The sequence below is a fragment of the Maniola jurtina genome, chromosome 17, assembly GCF_905333055.1.
Source record: "Maniola jurtina chromosome 17, ilManJurt1.1, whole genome shotgun sequence".
NCBI classification, from domain to species: Eukaryota; Metazoa; Arthropoda; class Insecta; order Lepidoptera; family Nymphalidae; genus Maniola; species Maniola jurtina.
Window position 1 is genome coordinate 3247647 of NC_060045.1, and position 22207 is coordinate 3269853.

Genomic DNA, 22207 nt, shown 5'->3' on the forward strand with positions numbered 1-22207 from the left:
GGGGACACTGCACCGCTAAGATCCCCACTGTAAAGCCACGGCCACACCTGCGCCTCATAAACGCGGGATGCAGGACGACGCGAATCTGTATGTACACAACTACGCGACTACAATGCGAATCGCGACTACATTTGCTAGAGTTTTGTAATCCATCCCGTTGGTCCGACGACATCACCAAGCTTGCTGGAAAAACTGAGAGGAGGCTCGCCCAGCACCGAGAAGTATGGCGTTCACGTGAGGAACCCTATGTTCAACAATGGATAAATGAGGGCTAAGAAAGAAGAAGAAAAAGAAGAATTACTGATCAGTAGACGCGTGCGTCCTCTGCAGACGTGGTTTTATTATTGCAAGGAATTTGAATGTTGTTGCTTAGTAAACAGGGTTCTCACTGACCATAAAGCTCACACACAAGAACGAGCGTCTAGCGACGGCATATTCGGGTGGTTTAACCGCAGCCTAAGAATTGGTAAAGATTCTTTATCGGTTAGGTATATTTATCGAGTATCAATTAATGGCTACTTTAATCTTCAGATTTATTTATTTTTAAATTCAACTCATTTGACTGCGATCTCACATGGTGGTAGATAAGTTACGGATGACAATGCAGTCTAAGGCTGAAGGAAATCTACTAAGCGTCCTTTGACGCTGACTTTACAGTGTCTTATTGAATTTGAACAGTCAAAGTACGCACTTCAGATCCCAGACTAAATCAAAGCAAAAAAAATACTTAAGTATTAAATTTTTAAGTTTTTACCCCCATAGAGCCAAAAAATTATCAAGGACGTCATAACTCATACTGCGATTTAAAAAATTACATAAATAAGTACGTTCAAAATAACATAAATTTAACAGAAAGGGCATTCTAAGCCTCCATAATCATTTCAATAAATCAGCATTAAATAGTTAAATAGCTTTAAGCTAATGAACGAGTGTGCGAAACACTTTCACCGAGCACGCGACCAGTCCAAGGTTCGATTCCCGATAACAGCACTCGTAATGAGAGTATACTGGCCATTGAGTTAAATAAACCATGGAGGAGCAAATCTCATATGACAAGCACCAAAAAGGCGCAACCCGATTACAATAGCAAAAAAAGCTATAATTTTTTTTTACAAATATTAGAAACTAGTATTTTTAATCAATTTCGAATAAAGAAGGAAGGTTTCAATTCAGTGCTTATATCTTTTAGTACTTAAATAAATAAATAATAAATTCAAACCTTAAAAGTTAAACTTTTGGGATGACTAGGCGGCTTATCTGGTCAGAATTTTCAAAACAGGAGCACGAGTGCGGCGGAGAAAATGACCAAACTAGTTTCACTTTATGTCTGGGACCTGGCTACGGCCACGCTTTATAGTATTTCGATATTCTATTAACGTTAACGAGTTAAAAATCGTACTAACCCTACTGCTCCTTTTGTACACCAATGAGCAATGGCGTGCAGCTCATAGAAGTATAAAATAACTTCCAACCCTAGTTGTGATAAATCAACACTTATCTTCCACTAGGGGATGCCCGCGGCTTCGCCCGCGTGGATTTTGGTTTTTTAATCCCATAGGAACTCTTTGATTTTCCGGGATAAAAGTAGCCTATGTCCTTCCCCGGGATGTATCGCAAGTCTGCACCAAATTTCATTAAAATCGGTTCAGCGGCCCGTGAAAACGTAGCAGACAGACAGACACACTTTCGCATTTATAATATTAGTATGGATTATGCCCTGCCAGAAAATAAGTTCATACCTTATATGCTTACCCTGGCTTTAAACCCTGTGCACGCCACTGCCAATGAGGTTGTGGCAAAACTGGACATTGCTAACTCTAGTAGCACACAACTCTCTGATACCAGTTAATTGATTTATTATCCGACTATGATTGTAAGTCTGGAAAGCAATTACATAAATTATACAACCATGTCTAATGTGTCATGAAATAAATAAAATTCACTCAAGCAACTCTGATATTGATTTACTATAAGGTAGAACTAACTAGAGTACGTAGGTAGGTATAATCCATTAGAAATCTCCTACTGAACCTAGACAAGTATTCTCTTCTTTTATTATTTTCTTTGCTTTATATTTTTCCGAGTTAGAAGCAAGTTGGAGTTGGAAGCTTTCTAGAAGCAAAATAATTTAGAAGGTAATTATAATTTTGATACGCCATTTTCTTATAACTTAGGTTAGGTAATCAACATCATTTCAACCCTCGCTGGTCTACTACTGAGAATATATTTTCTCTCAGAATGAAAAGGGTTTGATCCACCACACTGGCCAAGTGCAAATTGACTGACTTCACACACCTTTTTGAAAACATTATGGAGAACTTTCAAGCTTTCTTCACGACGTTTTCCTTCATTGTTAACAATGAAGGACTCATATTTTATTTCTCAAAACGCATTTTAACTCCGAATCGTGCCCGGAATTGAATCTCGGACCATCCGAATAGTAAGCACGGTGCACTAACTGTGAAGTTGTTTTTAAATTACTTCCACAAAATATAGGATATTAATCTACTCTACTTGATTCAAACTACAAACTTGCAAGAAAACTGCTCGAATACTGTTGAATATCATAGATACTAGACTAGTACTGTAACTATACGATATAAAATTACCTTCTTAATGAAAACCGTGATTGTTTTGTCACAATAAAACAACGTTTGTTCAACAGATAGCTTCAATTTCTAAATAATAAACAGCAATCGTTTTGTAAACCGATAACAGCCAATTAATTGACTTGTGTTCACGATAGCCTATGATTCAGCTTCCAGTTATTTTAGGATTTAAAACTAGATGGCGCTGTTTTAAAATACATCACACTTGAAACCGAATCGGTGACAGCCTCTAGAGGTTTGACCTCCTATTTGAGGCTCCGGTGTTCGGTCCCAGGCACGCATCTCTAACTTAGGAGTTAATATGTGCAACTAAGCAATGAACTTATCACCTGCCTTAACATAAATCATGAAATGAGGAAAACTGTATGTCTGAGAGTTCTCCATATTGTTCTCAAAAGTGTGTGAAATCTGCCAATCCCTGGTTGACCACTATGGGGAATTATATTCTAAGCTCTTCTCCTTCTGAAAGTAGACTCTTACGATGGTGATGATGGCTGATCAATAAAAGAATCTATACAAAATTAAAGTTAATTTTATTCACTACCCAAATTATAAATATGAAAATGTGATATTGGTGTGCCTGTTTCTTGTATCAAGTCGAAACAGAGCAACGGACGGACGTAATTTTCCGCTGGTTATACTTAGTTAAATACCTGGAGAGTGACATAGGCTACTTTTTATCCCGCAAAATAAAAGAGTTCCCAATGGATTTTTAACATCCTAAATCCACGCGGACGAAGATCCTGGCATCAGCTAGTAGTACGAGTATATTAACTTTTATAGTGCAACCACAACTGTGCCGCTAAGGAAAAGATACTTGCTGCGTACATATTATTAAGCCCGTATAAAACGCATATCACCCGAGTTAAGCTAACCCGATTATTCAAGCCCTGAACATAATTATCCTATAAAACCAGGTATGCAAATACATACATGTTTTAATTAAATCGCTCATTTACTTATTGGATCCAATTAAGCCCCGTGTTTATCATAAAGGTCTTTAAGAGAAAGCAGTTGGAATTTATGTCGAATGCCAATAATTATATGATAGCTGTACATGGCTCGCTCGGTTATTACAGTAAAGTAATGTATGCGCGCCAGGACATTTGATAACTAACGTGTACTGTCATGGTTGAGCCATATTACAATTTACAACCCTGTTTGCTGAAGTACATTAGTGTTAGTTGATATTGTTAGGGTTCCGTAACTCAAAAACTCAAAAGAAAAAAGAAACCCTTTTATAGGATCATTTTGTTGTCTGTCTGTCCGTCTGTCGTGTCTGTCAAGAAAACCTATAGGATAGATAATTCCCGTTGTCCTAGAATCACGAAATTTGATAGGTGGGTGGGTCTTATAGCAAAAGTAAAGGAATAAATCCGAAAACAGAGAATTTGTGGTTACATCACAAAAAAAATTAAAATGTGTTCACGAAAAAATTTATTTACTAAATCAGATATACCTAGATGGCGCTGTTGTCATAAACTTGCAGTGTTGTGCATAAAATATTAAAATATCTTGTACGACGGTACGGAACCCTTCGTATGTGAGCCCGCCTTGCACTTGACCGGTTTTTTTTATTCTTTACCTATTATAAAGATAAAGAAAATTTTCTGAAAAATCTTTACTACAATGTGTGTATGAATCATAGATACTATGTTACTCCATATTAAATATCACTTGATCTGTTGATGGCGAAGGAAAATCATTTATTCATTCTCATTTATTCATTCTAAGTTCTTAAACTATTTCATACTAATATCCTGATAATACCATAATATTCTCAAAGATGTGTGAAGTCTGACATGCAATCCACAGTGTTGACTATGGCCAAACCCTTCTCATCCTGACATGAGGTCCGTGCTCAGTAGTGAGCCGATGATGGGTCGATCATGGATCATGATGACGATGATGATGACTGTACGTGTGGAAGTGAAGAAAGAACCTCTAGAAAATAATCTAAATAAAATTCTACATTTTCTAACAAAATATCCTTTACCAACAGGCACACCAGACTTGGAGATATTCTGTGACAACCGAAATCAAAAATAGCACTGAACTCTGTACACTGAATCTGAAAAACTAGAACTCGAAATGAAAAGCCTGCTGATGATACATCAATATCAACAACAACAATCAATGATCAACACGATGATAAATTTTCTAAATTAATACTTCCTACTGTACGTTTGGGAATGAAGAAAAAACCTCTGGAAAATAATAACCTAAATAAAAATTCTTAAGTTCCTAACAAAAAATCTAATTCATAAGGTAAAAACTTAAATCGTCGAATTCACAATACTTAGCTCGTACAAGTATTTCCTATTTTGCATTTGAATGCGACGGAAGGTAAGCAACAGGTTATTACCGAGATCCTTAATTTTATACCCCATATAAAAGGCGTGTATTGAACTAATGCTATTTATACCCGCAGTTGAAAGCAAGCCAAGCGCTATAATGAGCCAGTAATATTAATGAAATGCTCGCATATTAATTATGTTAACAAGATCGGAAAGCGATCGGCTATCGGGCTATCGGACTCGTACGAGACATGGGAATTAAATCAATATCTTATCTATTTCGCTACTGCATATGCGGACCTCGTTAGCCAGAGCGGAGATGTGGGGACTTGGTTTATTTTTGATTTATGAATCATAAGTGCTTCGTTAAATCTTCTCATTTTTGTGCCAGAAGACTTCCCGAATGCGACTGTCTGGGAAACTATCAAATGGAAAATTTACTTTTTTCTGACCCTCTAAAAGATGTCCTAGGATTTACATACATTATTGTAGAAAGAAAAATAATACGTCGGCGTTATTTTGAGATGGAATTGGATCTTTGTAGATCATTCATTACCGAAATCAAACTTCATAGAATTTGCTGAAATATATAGGTAAGTACCATCGATGGTAAGTACTAATACATGTTTTAGTCATAAAAACATTCAGTAAGAGTGCTATTCCTACCAAGCTCTACTTTCAACAACTACCTTAATAGGTACAGCAAATAAATATTTATATCCATATCCCAATTCCTCTCCGATCCATCCTCTAGGTATCCCTCGACCTTTCTGACATTTTAATTTGGTGACCAGCAATATTCCGGCTCTCTGATACCATCCATACGTATCAAAACAAGATTTGTCTTTCAAAGTCCGTCAAAGTGCGTAAGAAATTAATATTATCATAGTAAATCGTAATACATCTTCTAAATATAACTTTCGCTGCGCTAATGTAATAATTTTGTATGCATGTTCTGTTAATCTCTGGCCGCGGGAAGGACTTTCCAATTCCTGTATCATGTAACCACTACAATGCGTGCACCTACAATTCATATAGAAAGTGTTTTGCGATCACATTACCACCACGGACTATTTGAACTTATGCTTTTTACCTATAAATATACACACTCTTTTGAAAATAAAGCTGCCACCTGTTCAAATTAACTCTACGATCCCCAAGCATAAGAAATGATTTCTTCAGAAAACAGTATTGGCATACCGTCAAGGAAATAAAAACCTATAAGGTACTTTTCGTTGACCTAGAATCATGAAATTTGATAGTAGTAATTTCCTATACCACAAGTTAAGAAAAAATCGGGAAAACGTGAATTTGTGGTTAGTACATCACAAACAAATTTGAAAAGTGTTATTTCTTGTATAATGGTACGGAACCCTTTGTGTGCGAGTCCAACTCACACTTGACCGGTTTTTTAGTTACATTGTGTACCTCTCTTTTACGTCAAGGTTTCTTAGAGGTTCACATTATCTTAGGGTATGTTACTGCTACGCCTCCATCTCTTGAACATTGTGCTTCTGGTGCATGGGCATTTCGGCCCATGCACCAGAAGCACAATAGTCATTCTAATCATTGAAAATGACGGTTAAATATAGTATTTTCGCAGTGTGAGCAATAGAAAGTGGGCTCGCTATCAGATGCGGGAACTGGCCTGCGTACATTTTTTTTAAACATCCTACAGTGTGTTGCCCATCTAATAGCTGCTTTTAGTCCACTGCTATACGTGCTAACTATCTGGTTTACCACTTTATTCGTGGTCACTTTATTAGTGGTTAAGACGTCTTCCCATTCAGGAGGTTCAGGATTTGATCCCGGGAACGCATTTCTAACTTTGCTCAGTAGTGTGGCGTTTAAGTAGTTCCAATCATTGTAATCATTGAAAATGACGGTTAAGTGTAGAGTTTTCGCAGTGTGAGCAGTAGAAAGTGGGCTCGCTATCAGATGCGGGAGCTGGCCTGCGGACATCCTACAGTGTGTTGCCCATCTAATAGCTGCGCTTAGTCCACTGCTATACGTGCTAACTATCTGTTATCACTTTACTTGCGTATTCAGGATCACTATAAGTCTTCCAATAGAGATAATGAGTACAAGTTGTTTTGATGTTGTAAACCCAGTATGCAAGCGGAAAATGTTACGAAAATTTGAATTTTGTGCTGCTGAATTACATAATATTATGTGTTAAACGGTATGATGATCATAGGTTACCGACATCAGATTACCACGGTCTTACGCCACCTGAATCCAGTGGTAGTAAAAATAGTGTTATTTAACTGTAATATCTAATAGCTATGAGTAATTAAAATAAAATGAAGGTTTTTTGATTACGTTGCATTGTTAAGTTGCATACCTACCTCAAAAGGCTCCTTACACGGCACTGAAGGCCGTTTATTAGTATGAGTACAGAGCCTACGAGATTTACACCCGTATTCACAAACGTTACTATGAGGTCTCATAGTGAGCTCGAACGCACAGTGTCGGTTCCACCAATCAGATGACTGTATCACGTCAATTTACAATGATCTGATTGGTGGAACCTACACTATGCGTTCGAGCGTGCTGTAAGACCTCATAGCAAAATAGGTATCTTACCTAAGTACCGGAAAAATCCCCGGACGAAGTTTTGCAATAACAGTTTCGCCGACACGATATGATGTAGGGGCCACATAACAATAGTCACAAACGAGGTGTGAATGCGTCATAACAAAGGAGTGTGGCAATACAAATCACGCACGAGCTTAGACTGCAATTTACCATAAGCTTAGTTAGGTAAGTACTTGAATGGGCTTGTCCTAAGCTAGGATGCAATTCTTGCTGTTTTTAAGATACATACACAGAACTGGGTAAAACAGCGAAAAACGGTGTGTCTTGAATTTCTATCCAAAAATTCTGTCGCAGTTATAATAATTATTGAATTCTTTGAAAAGAATTGAAATAGTGATCATCATTCTTCCTTTTCTTAGGTAAGCAACAAACCCTAAAATTAGTAAGTATCATTAACTACCCTATTATAAATAAAATTACCTACTCTGAAAATAGCTAAGTCCCTTCTATTGAATACTTAAATACTTATATCAGAGTCTTACTACATTTCCTTAGCCCTACTCCTTATCTCCATCTCGCCAATTAACTTTATCATATATGAATTATCAAAGTTACAATTTAAATTGACCGAGTTAGTAGCTCTACAGTTAGATTACAGAAATAATAATTGTATTCAAACTTAGTAAACTGCTAATTTTGATTTTAGCGATAAAATTATTATCAGCTAGGGGCTAAGTTCCCGTATTTAGAGCAGTCTAATGTTTTAAACACGGAAGCTTATATTATGTTGGGAAAGCAACGTTGACTCTGACCGAGTAAAAGATGGGTAACAAACGGCTGGACTTACTGAAATTTAACAAAAATGTAACTTTTGAATAATAGCAATTATAAAAAAAAATTGCCACTAAAAATTTGAATTTTTGAAAAATATAGTATAGTAAAATCATTATTATACAACAAAGAGTTGCCACGGAATTCTAAAAAAGCCTAAATCCACTTGACTGACGTCGCGGGCATCATCTGTTTGGTACAGGGATAGCTTACATCTTGGAGTGGGACATAGGATACTTCTTATCCCAGAAAAATAAAGAGTTTCCACGGGATTTAAAAAACCTAAATCCACGTTTATGAAATTGTTGATACTATCTATTTGGTACAGAGATAGCTTGTATCCTGAAATATTTTATCCCGGAAAAATAAAGAGTTCCCTGGAAGTTTCCATAAAGCTAAATCCACGCGGACGAAATCCTGGGCACCATCTTGTTCCAATTGTGTGTCTTATATATTATTACAGCAGAAACGGGAAGTTTGACATTGATCTCAATAAAATATGACTTCGTTAACAATTCACACATAATCACACATTATGTATGTGTGTATATAATGCGTATGTCCGACTTTGCATTCCAACGTAACTCCGATTCGACGCTAAGAAGTATTTATGGTTGCCGAATGAAATAGAATAGCATTAGGTTTCCTATGACTTGCTGGCTACTTCAATCTATTTACATAATCTTATGTAGGTGGTACAGGGAAATGCTTGTTGTATAGAGAAATCAATATAATATTACATTATGCAAATTACCTAGGTATGGATTTTGTATCATATATTTTTGGTTATGGTCAAAGTTAAGAACCTCAGCGCAAAATTGTTACTAAATACTTTTGATTTGATAAATAATTTTTCCCAAAAGCTCGCCAAGAAAATGATTAAGTAATTAATAATTAAAGTGTAAATTAATTAAAGAAGGTATTTTTTATTAAATACTAAATGATGTCCGCGATTTCGGTCGCGTGGATTTAGGATTTTCATAATCCCGTGGGAACTCTTTGATTTTTCGGGATAAAAAGTAGCCTATATCCTTTCCCCGGATGCAAGCTATCTCGGTACCAAACGTCAAGATCGGTTAAGCGGATGGGCCGTGAAAGCTAGCAGACAGACAGACACACTTTCTTATTTATAATATAAGTATGGATTAATTAAGTTAGAAAAAAAACTGTTTCCTAAACTAGCTAAGTAGGTACGTAACTACCTATAGGTATTGTTTGGTCAAATCATACCAAAACAGTGATTCAAAAATTCAAAATATTTTTATTCAATTAAACTTTTACAAGTGCTTTTGAATCGTCAAAATAATCTACCACTGGTTCGGAGTGCCGTTCCTACCGAGAAGAACCAGCAAGAAACTCGGCGGTTGCTCTTTTCAAGCATTCAATTTACAATAATATGCTGTAATGTAAGCACAGGAGAGCAATGTACCGTAACATCAACATACAGGAGATCCTAATTGTAAAATCTATAAATTTAAATCGCTCGTGAATCCGTGGAACGGTGTTCCTACACCAGTGAACTGTGAGGTATGGTCCGATCAACGCGTGTCCGTGCCGTGGGCGTACCGAAGGACAATGTACCGTAATACCACTACATTGTACAGGGTGATTTAAATGTTTCAACTCTCGATAGATCAGTCGACTAGCCTGAGATCTCAAACTTTGGAGGATCGAGCTTTAACATTATTATGCCGTATTATTTTATTTAGGTACTTGTAAAACAAGTGTCTCCGTAGACACTTGTTTGGTGGGAGGCTTCGGTGGTGGCTAGTTACCACTATACCGGCAAAGCCGTGCCGCTAAGGGATTTAGCGCTCCCATGCGATGCCGTGTAGAAACCAAAGGGGTATTTGGGTTTAATGAAAACTGACATACCCCTTCCAGGTTAGCCCGCTTCCATCTTAGACTGCATCATCACTTACCACCAGGTGAGATTGTAGTAAAGGGCTAACTTGTATCTCAATTTAAAAAAAAAAAAACAAAAATTGTCATTTAAGTATCTAGTCATTATTATGCCAAGATATTTAACTGTAGGTATATAATATAGCAATTTGTTTACAAACGTGTTTAAAACACAAAAAAACGGAAGTTACTTATATTTCAAAGATGGTGGCAACAATGCTTTTAAATTTTTTTTCTATGATTACAATTATTATGCTGTAGGCAATGGTTGTTAAAAAATCCGTTAAATTATCTACTTGTTTTTAAATTTAAATAATCTAAATAATAAATATTACATAAAAGGAAAAGTTCTGACTCTATCACTGACGCATCAGCGCCCAGCCCAAGCCCTTGGACCTAGAAGGCTGAAATTTTATGCACAGGTTTTTTTATCATATGGAAGAGGATAAAGCCAGATTTTTCGAAATTCCCACGGAAACGGTGACACGGGCGGTCGCTAGTAAATGATAAATTAATAATCAAAAAATCTAAAATAAAATTTATAACCAGATAATTTTTACTTTATATAATATGTCGAATACAATTTTTAAACATCCTGTATGTAGGTCCATTTCACGATATATAGGGCAGCGGGTAGCACCTGATTATCTGCATTGTGCCTGCGCACGCGCAAGCTCCACGCCTCTGCATACTATAATAATAATTACTTAGGCACTATACCTGCGTAGGAACAATGATTAATTTACTGTAGGTATATTTAATAGATTAGCTGATTAAAAGTTGTCTATTTTTTTTACTTCAACATCGCGTTTGGGTTAAGGTGCCTTAATGATTTGTTAATATTATGATAAATCTTAATATATTATACAAGTGTAAATTTAAAATTGATAACACCCCCGACAAATGAAGGTTACAGTAACTAGAAAAGAGCTGATAACTTTCAAACGGCTGGACCGATTTTCTTGGATTATAGCTAAGAACACTCTCGATTAAGCCATCTTTCAAACAAAAAAATTAAATTAAAATCAGTTCTTTAGTTTAGGAGCTACGATGCCACAGACAGATATTACACAGATACACACGTCTAACTTATAATACCCCTCTTTTTGGGTCGGGGGTTAAAAAGATGACTGACTGACTGACTAATTTATCAAGAACATTACAAAGCCTCGAGAAAGCGTTGTAGATCTAATTTTATGTCTTGGCTGCTGGCAACATGTCCAGGATGGTATTTAATTACCTACAATTATAAAGAATTATACACGACTTTATTAAATAGTACTTAAATAGTAAAGCATTCTAAGTTCTAGCCAAAAGGTCCTTAGATGTAAATAAATAAATATCTCAATTCCCAATACAATGAAATCGTTTCGTTCACAACGTAAAATATAAAGGATATGGTAGCATTAGCAGCTTGAACCCATTTATAAGTTAACACAATAATAAACATGTTCGACGTTACAAAACGCGTTGGGAAATTGCGGTGAACTTTAAATTGCTACCATTGTCTAAATATCAGCCGTTTTATATGTTTAATGTCGGGGAATGGACCATAAACGCGTATGCATGTTACAAATAAACTACATGATGTGTTAGGGTGACGAGACATTAGATAGAGAGCTTTTATTTAAGGTTACTAAATCCTAGCTTTATTATAAGGACAGAGTTCGGATCGTCGTAAGAAAGTCATCGAAAGTCATAGGTAGATTGTCGACCAGCGGGGAGATGTGATGAATGCTCGTGAAGCGTTCCTCCTGCCCTCAAAGATGTTTTGTGATGACCACTGACTTGGCAGAGTGCCAAGAGTGTTACGATGAAGAAGGAGAAAATCGTCCTTGGGGCGATAAAAGCTCGTTGGGCGTCCTAGGTAGGTAGGGCTGGATTGACAAAGTTTGTGAAAAGCATTAGAATAAAGACCATATTGTAAAAGTTATTACCTTTTATGTGCAAGGACTCGACCATTTTTCTTTTACTCTTTTATCTTATCTTTAACTTATTATTTATCTTTAACTTACTATAACTTTTTTTGTAAGTTATTAATGGTAAAAGTATACCGGAAGAGTGAAGTGAAGTCTTTTTTGATAACAACTCAAACTAAGCTTTGGCATAACGGAGAGGCAGCGTCGCCTGTGTGTTGATCTCAATACACCAATTTCAACCATATTATGCCAAATTACACAAAAATGTTCGGCTCCAATCCATGTGTATGCGTTGGTTCTTAAAGATTTGAGACTTTTGAGTTGACATGAAAAAAATTGTAGCTTCTACGACAGTAAATTGAACTTAGTATAAAAAGTCTATTTCTTTAACTCACTTTATTTTAATGAAAGAAACGATAGATAGCTTACTTGGTTATTGTACCTACCTTAGGGTCCTAAAATGTGGTACCTACTTTTTAAAAGTTCTCTTATTCGGCCAGATGTGGTAGCACCTTCGGAGTTCAGTTCCTTGTGTAACCTCACATGTCCACTTATCTTAAACAGTCACGACGCGCTAGATCTGAAGCGATTACTTTCACGTCATTTTTATGACCACATTCGCGCATTCTTGTAAAATGATGCAAAATTTGAATGAAAAAGGCCAAAATTTAGCATAGCTCCTGTTAGATTAGTTCAAAAAAATTATAGTCTAAGTACCAAACCACCATAGCTGGACAAATAAAAATATTATATCATTCGACATCATAAATTCTTATTAGAATCCGAATTGAAAAATTGAGTTGACTAAAATTAGTCAACTCAATTTTGAACTGATTTAAAAAAAAACATTTATGGAAAACCTAGCAAGGCAAGCTTTATTCACACTTTATACTTTAGGTATATTATAAATGTGAATTTATGTGACTCCCTAACCCATTCATTTAACCGATTTTGACGTTTGGTCTGCTGAGCTTGTATCCTGAAGATTTACATATATCTACTACTTTTATCTCGGATAATGGCAGTATTCCCACGAGATTGTTAAAATCACGCGGTCATTATCTAGTAGATACCTACCTAGTTACTAGAAAAATATTACCTGTTAACTCCCCGTGGATTATGTTTGAAAATCCCGTGCAGACTCTTTGATTTTCCGGGATAAAGTAGCCTGTATCAGTCAAAAATTTCCGTCAATCTGTTGCTCCGTTGAAACCAACAGATCAACTAATATTAATCCAACAAACAAACATACTTTTGTAGGGAAGAAATATTATATTAAATAAAGCAATTAATAAAAAATTAAGTAGGTACCTATAAAAATTATAGATAGGATCCGAATAAAAAATACTGGAGCATGCTAGGACATACTGGGTCGGCCGATGTTAAATTGAGCAATATTGTTCATGTCGATTGCAACAGTTTGAGACATGTGCCTTTAAAGTGCAGTTTGAATAAAAACGGTGCAACAATAAGCCCTTGTAGCAATATATTCACGTATCTTAATGGCTCACGACGCGCTGGACTTATGGCGTATACGGATAACATTTTTGCACGTTTCACACACGATTTGACTGGCGTTAGGCAATACTTAAGAGTTAAATGTAGTAATATATGTTTGATAAAGCATTGTTAGTTACATACTAGCAATGTATATAACATAATGTAATAGTTAGTAATATAATATAACCTTTTTAAGACTAAGCTGATGAAAATAAAGCTCTATTAATATGGAGCGCGCTTGCCTAAAAAATGGCTATTCACTCATGACTTGAAGGCAAAAATATTGAGATTGGAGGGGAAAACTGATGCTGGAAGGAATTATAAGCAAGGAGGTAAATCGCTTCGTATGTATCCTTGTAGAATTTTGACTACGTACGAGAGAAAAGAAATAACATCTAGAATCAGTACGTATATATTCTTTTTACTTAAAAGCTCACAAGAAAAAAAACACGGACCGAATTGAGAACCATCTTCTTTTTGGAAGTCGATTAAAAATTAATTATATTGATAAATTGCGTATTTAAACATTTGGGTGAATCTTAAGAAAGTTATTTCAAAAGGAAACCGTAGCACGCATTCGACATCACTACCGCTTGCGCATACGCACCGTAATAATACATATCATTTTCACTCATTAACCAGGCCGCGATTTGCATATTAACATGAGCTTGCTAATTAAAATAGAAGCCAGGCTCCTATGTCACAGCTATTTTATTGCGCTATATACTCGGTACAAGAAATAGGCGAACTCAGTCTATGAATATATTAATTTAAATATACGTTACTTTATACTTACTCACGGTCTGGCCATATGCTGTATTTAGGAGTATTTAGTGTAATGGCTTAATTGGCCAAGTTGCCTCGGACGTTAATTAAGCTAAGTTAATGAGAAATTATACTTACTTAGTGGATATAAGTTATAAAACATAATCAATTTGGAAACCATAGACACATAATATACCGTAGAGTAACAGACATGACCACACTTTAATCACTTTCTTAAATGTTAAAATGTGAAAAAATATTTATTTCTTGTGTAAAATGATAACGCGTGAGAAGTCGGTGAATTTGGATTTGGCCAGCGTGGTAGACTATCAACCCATCGCCAGCTCACTACAGAGCACGGATCTCCTCTCACAGGGTTTTGGTTATATCCACCACGCTGGCCAAGTGCGGATTGACAGAATTCACACACCTTTGAGAACATTACGGACAACTCAGGCATGTAGGAACCCTCACGATGTTTTCCTTCACCGTAAAAGCAAGTGATATATGAAAAGTTAAAGGTGCGTGCTCGGGATCAAACCTCCGACCCCCGATTATGAGGCGGACTCCTAACCACTAGGCTATCACAGCTTACTAACTAGGTAGACTATGGCTACAGCCGTCTCATTCTAAGAGGAGGTCCGTACTCAGTAGTGAGCCGACGATGGGACGATGCGAAGTCATCATTCTAGCCCCTTGGGGTCCGGACCTCTATCGGTTCTTCGAACTATGAGTCCGCCCATGGCTAACTCGGCTTCACAATCTGTTGAACAACCGCCGAGTTTCTTGCTGGTTCTTCTCGGTAAAAAGGCGTTCCGAACCAATGGTAGATGCTTTTGACGATTCAAAAGTATTTGTAAAAGTCTAATCGAATAAAAATATTCTGAATTTTGAACTTGGAATCTAGGTTGGTTACTCTGGTCTGGACCCGTGGGGTCTTCTTATTTCTGATTTGATTACGCAGAGAAACTACGAGCATAGCTCTCTCAATCGCCCGCTGAGTGACTCTGAGTTATCTTGTGAGGCCCTTTTTACCTATACATTTAGATTACCATTTACAGGATATTGTGCAATATGCATAAATAATTTCCCCTTGATTCCGCCCGAAGCTAAAAGTTACGTTGTTCGTAATCGCAGAGTAGGAAGTGTGTTATACCTGTATATTGTCTATTATACCTGTATATTGTATATTGTCGTATATTATTCTTATATCTTTATTATTTATCGAATAACTTTCTTATAATTATTATGAAAGTGTTTTTTACCCACACTTCAAGGAAATTTATAATAATTTTACAAATCCATATCAATAATAATTGTGAAACTGGCAGGATTCGAACCTGCATCTTCTGGGTTCGCGCCCGACACTCTGACCGCTAAACCACGCTATCGCTTAAGGTAATTGCTATTTGACAAATCGCAAAAATGCTGTACTTTGAAGTAAATTGTTTATTTTTCTAAAGCATTAACAGCTATTAAATACATGCAATTAAAAACTTCAGTTTGTGAAGATTATAAGGGCCTCTTTTTATTTAGTATACATTATCCCAATAAAAAAAAAAACCAAGTTGAAAACATTGCTGTTCGCAACTTGTTCTGTAAAAGTTTTCTTTAACATCTTGATACTTTGAAGCCAACCTCCAGAAAATGATATGTTTAGGTTTAGCAATCAATTTTAACTGTTAGTTTTATACTAAATGTTTTTCGTTTCTTAAATAATCTAAAACTAACCAAAAAACTTCCTGTGCTATTTATTTTCTTGCAGGCGCTCTATGGAATTCAGTGTCCACTGGACTCTAATGGCGGACGGACTGCGCGCGTCATTTCGTCGCAAAATATTATTTAAAATGAATTTAAGCTTATTATTTTTGAATGAAAGTTGTGTTTATAATCGTTGAAAAATAAAATAGGGATTTTTTCATTTCTAAATGAAGCCTGCTTATATACTAAATTTTATTCTAAAGTTACGGTTTTACCAGGTAAATACTCGGAGGTTGTCATAGATTATGATGACAGATAGTAAGTGTTCTAAATAGGTATTATACCTATGTTAGGAGATAGCGCGCCTCGTTCCGGGTGCCGTGTTCCGAAATGGATTTCGTAGTAGTGCAAGTTTGGTGCAAGCCCCACATGACGGAGGGGTATGCGTCAGGCATTTCCTGTGTACAAAAAAAAGACCTATATTTCGGATCCATATTTCATCACTGACAATATGCACTATTCAAAGACTGTTCTTCAAGCATTGAGGAATTTTGGACAGAGACATCTCGAAGGTTCCCGAAGGCTGCCTAACTGAGTTAGATTTGTCGGCTAGCTAGCTTTTTTCGAAATTGGACTTACTTAGCTGGATTGTGTGTTAGAGCTTTCTTATGAGATATTATATGTACATAATATAACCATGGGTCTCATAAGAAAGCTCAGATTCATGCTGCGGGCAATGGGGAGAGCCTAAAGGTTGGAACGCCATTTCGGCGGCCGTGTTTCCTGCCATATATACCTTAGATACCTGCAAGCCAAGAGTGAATAGGCATCTTCTAGGTAAGCGTGCTCCAACTTGGACCTCATCATTGCTTTCTTTAAAGCATGATTGTCGTCAAGCGCAAGCGCAAAGATTCAGGCGGCGCAAACCCGTAGCATGTGGAAGACCCTATTAAAGACCTATGTTCACTGTGGACGTCTGTCGGTTGATGTTGATGATTATGTCTTTTGTGCAAGTAGTTCAGTAGTTTCAGAGTTTATCGATAACAAACAAACAAACCTTTCCTCTTCATAATATATGTAGTTAGTAGCGCAAACTTGGAAAAAAATCTCGTGGACACTCTTTGATTTTCCGAGATAAATGTCATTTTACCTGACAGCCCTAATCAATTTTATCACTGATATTAATAACTAATTCATAACCGTTAAACCTAAGTGTCAAAATCTCGTTTTTCTAGTCGAGTTCCGTAGGCTCTTTGAACCCACTGCATTATTATCCCAAGAAAACCTACCATTAGATGTAGGAATAATGGAAAGAGGTCACAACCCTCAGCAATAAAGAATACGATGCGGAGAGAGATGTCACTCTCAAGGTCTTTAAATGTATCCATGCAAAAAACCACGTCGACTGGTTGCTCCGTTGCAGCGTGATTGAATATTAAACCAACAAACACACTTTCGCATTTGAAATATGGCCAGTGATTATAAGAAACAGTTTAAATCTCTCTCTGCTCTCTGAGAGACGTTAGGCAAAGTGAACACGAATTATGACACTTCTGTGTTCTTATACAAGCTTAGGTCTCTCAATTTTGTCAATTAATGTCAAATTTCTTTCTCAGATCAAAACCTAGTAAGTGGTTTAAATTCAAAAGAAGTTTAGGCCGTAGTTCTTTCTGGTCCAATGCGGAATGGCATACTTCACACACCTTTGAGAACATGGAAAACTTGCAGGTATGCAGGTTTCCTCACGATGTTTTCCTTCGCCGTTAAAGCAAGTGATATTAAATTGCTTAAAACGCACATAACTGAAAAGTTAGTAGTGCGTGATTCCGGGATCGAACCCCCGACCTTCGATTAGGAGGCGGACGTTCTAACCACTAGGCTATGACAGTTTTTAAATTAAAGGGGTTTAAATATTTTAGTGTGAAGACTGGCCAACACATTTATTCATTACATGTGCATCATTTTCTTTTTTAGGGTTCTGTACCTCAAAATGAAAAACGGAGCTCTTAAAGGACCACTTTGCTGTCTGTCCATTTGTCCGTCCGTCCGTCAAGAAAACCTATACAGTACTTCCCGTTGATCTAGAATCACGAAATTTGTTCTCGGATTTATTCTATCTACCTGCCCATAATTCTAGGTTAACGGGAAATACCCTATCGGTTTTCTTGACAGACACGACAGACGGACAGAAAGACAGACAACAAAGTGATCCTATAAGGGTCCCGTGTTTCCTTTTGAGATATGGAACCCTAAAAACATTATGTAAGTATGCAAAGTATTTCCCTTGCAAACCATATTTTAACAGTTGACATGTAGAGGTCATTGACTTTTCCTATCTTACTTTTAAGTTTTAATGCATTATTAAGTATTTACTGTTTTGACATGGTATTTAGATAATGGGTGATATTTATTTTATTTAATCTAATTCCTTTTAAAAACTTAGTAAGGCGCATTAATCTATAAAAACCTAGCCAGTTCAAAGACTTACTATGTTTTAAAATGGTCAAAGCGACTTACTAGCTTTTAATTTTACTTTAATGTGGGTGTCCTTACAATACAACGGGACATACTATGAAAGTTAGGCTTATGACATAAAACGATTTTCGGAAAAATGACATTTACTTTGTTTTGATATGGGGCGGTCGATATAATTAGGTACTAGGGTAAAGGCTCGAGTAAATGAACAGATTGGACGTTTTTACATGTATTAAGAGCTGGAATAAAAAACCGGCTGATATACCTTTTTTAAATATTTTCTTACAAATTCTTACACTTTTTTCAATTTCAATTTCAAAACCGTGTTCCGTTCAAACCGTTCAAAAGTGCGTGTGCGTGCGTCCATGTGTGTGTGTGAGTGTGTTGTATGTTTGTACGAGTGTTTGTGAGTGTGGTATTGCGTTGTATAACCACATGAGTAGCGAACAGAGTCAAAGCTTCATACAAGCGCGCTACGATAGGTACACTACTACAAGCTTGAGGCGCGTGTGTGCGTGAGCACAGGCGCTACGTCGCGTACGGAGAGAAATCGGTTTATACCGGCTCGGCCTGTGCTCAAGTTCAGGGGCTGCAGTACACGTCGCGCGTCGTGTTTTCATTTAATTTAATGTTAATGATAATAATTTAAATAGTGTTTAAAATTCTGAACTGAATTTCTTGAACTGTCATAGATTTTGTTCAAAATCAATATCTGAGGATCCCTAGGATCACAAAACAGGAAATTGTTACCAAAATTTAAAAAAATCGACGCCATTTTGAAATTCTTTGTTAATTGACCGATTTCGTTCAAAATCGATATTTAGAGCTCCCTGGGATCACAAAATAAGAAACTGTTACCAAAATTTAAAAAAGTCGACGCCATTTTGAAATTCTTTGTTAATTGACCGATTTCGTTCAAAATCGATATTTAGAGCTCCCTGGGATCACGAAATAAGAAACTGTTACCAAAATTTAAAAAAGTCGACGCCATTTTGAAATTCTTTGTTAATTGACCGATTTCGTTCAAAATCGATATTTAGAGCTCCCTGGGATCACGAAATAAGAAACTGTTACCAAAATTTAAAAAAGTCGACGCCATTTTGAAATTCTTTGTTAATTGACCGATTTCGTTCAAAATCGATATTTAGAGCTCCCTGGGATCACAAAATAGGAAACTGTAACCAAAATTTAAAAAAGTTGGCACCATTTATAATTCTTTCTAAATTGACTGATTTCGTTCAAAATCGATATTTAGATCTATTGATCGATATTTAAACTAGGCAATCACAACAAAAACAAACTTTACCATCTTGTTGAACAAATAACTATTGTTAATTAAATTGTATCCTCCAGTGCCAACCCTACCAAAATAGTTATAAAATTTGCTCGCTTCTTAGAAGCTTTGCCTCTGTTTGCTACTCTGTGGTATAACACCATGTTAGTAAATCTTAGTATATTTTTAACCGACTTTAAAAAAAGGAAGAGGTTCTGAATTCGTCGGTATCTTTTTTTTTATGTATGTTCCCCGATTACTCAAAGACGCCTGGACTGATTTGGTTTTTTTTTTTGTTTGATAGGGTATACTTTGCAAGTGGTCCCATATAAATTTGGTAAAGATCTGATGAATATCTTTGAAGATGGAGAACAGAACTCCTCAATGGATAAGAGCAAATTCAATTTTTTTTTAATGTATGTTCACCGATTGCTCAAAGACGCCTGGACCGATTTGGAAATTATTTTTTTTTGAAAAGCTAGGTATACTTTGCAGGTGGTCCCATATAAATTTGATGAAGTTCTGATGAATATCTTCTGAGATGGAGAACAGAACTCCTCAATGGATAAGAGCAAATTGCTCGCGATCAGTGTAATTGCTTAGTAAACAGTAGGGTTTTAGCTGGGCATGGCATATTATTATAGTACAGTGGGGCCACTAAAAATTTTGAAATAAAAAATTTTCAAAAGAAATATAAAACCGACTTCAAAAACCACAATAACTTAAATTATTTTTTACTTTTTAGTGTTTGTGATTTTGAAATCGGTTTTATTTTTCTTTTGAATTTTTTTTATATTTATTCTGGTATTCTTCTTTCTTGGATATGGATCCCTCTTGGGTATCCCCATTTCTCTCTGTCTTTGGTACTATCAAGCTAATTTTCTCTCGCGATTTGCACAATAGCATTAGACCAACGCGTCTTCGGTCTACCTACCTGTCCTTCTTTCATCTGTAAAAATCGATACAATATGACCATTTGCATTGCAGTTTTAGGGCATGTCTCAAGGTGTCTGTAGGCTTTGTCTTTTTTCTTATGTCTTCAATTCTCACTTTGAATATTTTTTGCTTAATTTATGCAACTTGCCATCGCCCTTTAGCAAGTTACTATTTCTTTTTATATTCTTTGTCTGGACCCATGTTTGGCTGGCATAGGTAAGGCATGGCAGGATGCATGTATCTATAACGGATCTTTTAAGATGTACTGGGTAAGCTCCTTTCATTCTTTCCTTTTGTGCCCAGTAAAACAAGCATACTCGGGCTACTTTGAGAACCCATTAGCAGCTAACAGCAAGGCCTGGACTCCAATTTTTATATGTGGAAGCTGTATTTCCTCGTTGCGTTTATGAGCAAATAAGAATAGTTAACTACTTTTACTAAAAAAAAAAATTATTATTTGGCGCGAACCATCTAAACACCATGATGATTATTATTTCTGCGTTGTGAATATTACCAGAAGAAACAGCAAAAAAATTGTTCCAAGCGGCTCTATTGTAACTTGCAGTCTGCAATTTGAACGATTCTGACTTCTGGTGATAAATCTGTACCTCAGCCCCAACCCAGTACCTCTAATCTACCATTTCAAGAACTTTCAGAAGGTAGTGACGATGTAGTGACTTTTTTACATCTCAACTTAGACCATTCAATCAAAATTATTTGGATCACTTAATGAGAGATCTTAGATTGTCTAAAAAGCATCAGAACATGTGGCTTCTCGGCTCAAAGGAACAAATCTGATAACATCAGACACTTGTGTTACGGTATATTATTCTCACTACTCTTAACACATTCAGTAGCTGATGTTGCACTTCCAGCGACTTGGATGCAACAAGGGCGTTAAGTTTCATTTTCTCTGTAGTCATTTGGACTGTTTTCCAGAAAATTTAGGTGACTTTCAAACTAAGATAACTATACCAAAGGGGATAATATCATATGAAAGGGCTCTATTATACATTCTAAAACAGGTTTTATTTATTATTATTATGTAAAAGATTTTTTGATTTATCGCGCACTGTTGCCGCGCAGCACTCCTTCATCAATCGCATTTGTCATCAATTTAATATGCTTCATCACAAACATCGGCAACTCAACATTTTTAATTCTACGACGACCTGCTTTCGTCGTAACGTCATTGCCTCCCTGCGTAAGGGAGTTAATTAGTTTGTAAGAGATTTAACGATGTAACGTGTTAATTTAATATTGATATTCATTATTGCAACTTACCCCACTTTACTACCTACTAACCTTTTAAAATATCATTGTATTTAAATCTTTTGTACTAGCCTTTTACTAACGTTTATACTATGTATCTTTTTAGCTATAAACAATTATATCTTTGTAAATATTTTATGTATAAAAGTTGTAGGTTAGTCGAATAAAATAAAATAAAATAAAAATAAA

General features: G+C 36.1%; 1 long non-coding RNA gene across 1 annotated transcript; it reads left to right on the forward strand.

Annotated features, from left to right (window-relative positions):
- The first annotated feature begins 1176 nt into the window (after positions 1-1176).
- On the forward strand, positions 1177-22206 carry LOC123873591. The gene is made up of 3 exons (XR_006797715.1): positions 1177-1188; positions 9695-9700; positions 21833-22206. It is a non-coding gene; the product is annotated as an uncharacterized LOC123873591 (long non-coding RNA).
- The last annotated feature ends 1 nt before the right edge of the window (position 22207 follows it).